This window comes from Babylonia areolata, chromosome 5 (assembly GCF_041734735.1).
Source record: "Babylonia areolata isolate BAREFJ2019XMU chromosome 5, ASM4173473v1, whole genome shotgun sequence".
In the NCBI taxonomy this organism is placed as follows: Eukaryota; Metazoa; Mollusca; class Gastropoda; order Neogastropoda; family Buccinidae; genus Babylonia; species Babylonia areolata.
Genome location: NC_134880.1, coordinates 18,445,681 through 18,447,352, shown reverse-complemented (window position 1 = coordinate 18,447,352; position 1,672 = coordinate 18,445,681). Strand labels below are relative to the sequence as shown.

General features: G+C 42.8%; 1 protein-coding gene across 1 annotated transcript in view; it reads left to right on the top strand.

The window, feature by feature from the left end:
* Window positions 1-191, top strand: part of LOC143282406 (opioid-binding protein/cell adhesion molecule homolog) — a 279,886-nt gene extending 279,695 nt beyond the window's left edge. The window contains exon 10 of the mRNA XM_076588035.1: window positions 1-191. This exon is cut by the window's left edge and continues 1,592 nt beyond it. The gene's annotated coding sequence lies outside the window, so the exon portion shown is untranslated.
* The last annotated feature ends 1,481 nt before the right edge of the window (window positions 192-1,672 follow it).

The following is a 1,672-nucleotide window of genomic DNA, read 5'->3' as shown; positions in this document are numbered from 1 at the left end:
TCTGACATGCTGATCCTCTTTCAGCGAAATAAACCGCTGGTTCCATCAGAAAAGCGTCATGATAAAGATGTAAAGAAATGACAGAAGGAATCAGCGTTGAAAGACTTTTTTTTTCAAGAAAACATTGTTATCTGTTGCTTTTACTGTTGCATCAGGTATAATTTGAAACACATTCATTTTTGAACGATATAATGTGGGCCTACATAAAAAACAAAAAAAACAAAACAAAAAAAAACCTTTCGAATGTGTTGAAATTCTAAAAAAAATCTATTACTTTTTTTTTTTTTTTTTTTTTTTTTGGGGGGGGGGGGGGGGGGGGGGGTCAGCTGAAATGATGATTCTTGAACTACATCAATACAAGTTCTTGTTGTTTGCTGAATTTCTCTATACATTATCATATTACCATATTTTTTTCCATTGTGTGAAACATTTTGTTTCAATTGAAAATCATCAGTAAGAAGACAATATTATGAATCTGTTGTGACATTTCTCTTGTTATTTCTGATGGAATTTTGAAAAAAAGCTCGTGTCTCCTGGGTACTCTATTTTGTCAATGTTATGCTCTTTTGGACTGGTTCTAATTTGATATCCAGATTGATTTTCGTTTATAACATGGTCTAATTTAATATCCAGATGGTGATTCTACATAAAATGACACATTATTCTTCAGCCATGCAACACAAGTCTTTTCCAAACGAATACAAATCCAAAGCATTGTGTCTGAATATCACGAATGGAATATAGATTGGTTCTGGACATCTTAGAAAACAAACACGTAAGGATTCTTGACACTTACTTGATAACCTAACTGTAGGCCTTCGTAGCAGTTCAGGCAATGGGACAAGAAAAAACTTGCGATAATTCAGACACACACAAAAATGAGCGGACATTGACATCAGAGTTATATATATACTCTCGCAAATAGTGGATTTGGGGCAAAAGCGGCAGAAAGAATGCTTTAAAATAAGTACCACCCTGTTTAAACCTGGGGGGGGGGTGAGCGTAGAACCCAGGCTGAAGGTAGGAAGCGGGGAGTGGAGAGAGACAGATACTTTGCTGTCAAAGGTCTTCTATTAGCCACCGTGCTGCCGCCGCTCCAATCGCTTTCTTGTTTTCATGGCGAGTGGGCCCCGCTCATCAGTTAGCCATGATGGGGGCCGTTAGGCGGGCTGCTTTACATCGTCTTGATCTACTACAGCTCGATGAGGAGTCCTCATCAACGTCCACCGCCGCAGGACATAACTCACGAGTTGGTCACGCAGTGTATCTGTCTCGCCATCGAGTGGCGGGGTCCGATCGAAGTGATGTGCGCCCCAAACAGTTTTACTGCTGAGCATTGGAGGCGGGCGAGGAGACAGTTTGCTGGTCGGGGGATGGTTAGCAGGGAACTGCCTGGATAGGCATGCTGCAGCTTTTATCGATCCCTTGATGGGTCGGACGGAGGGGTGAGGGGGTGGGGGGCACGGCCGTTGAAGGGCATGAAGACAGCCCTGCCTCCCGGAATCTCTAGCCTCCATCTCGACACGGTAAAGTTCAGCCAAACTTGCTGCAATCCCGTCTCCTTGCCAGTAGAAACTGACTGGGGGAAATTTGATGTATGTGCGACATGAGATTGTCCTCGTAACATGAATATACGCCGTTTAGATACTCCCCCTCCTCCCCTTAAATGTGA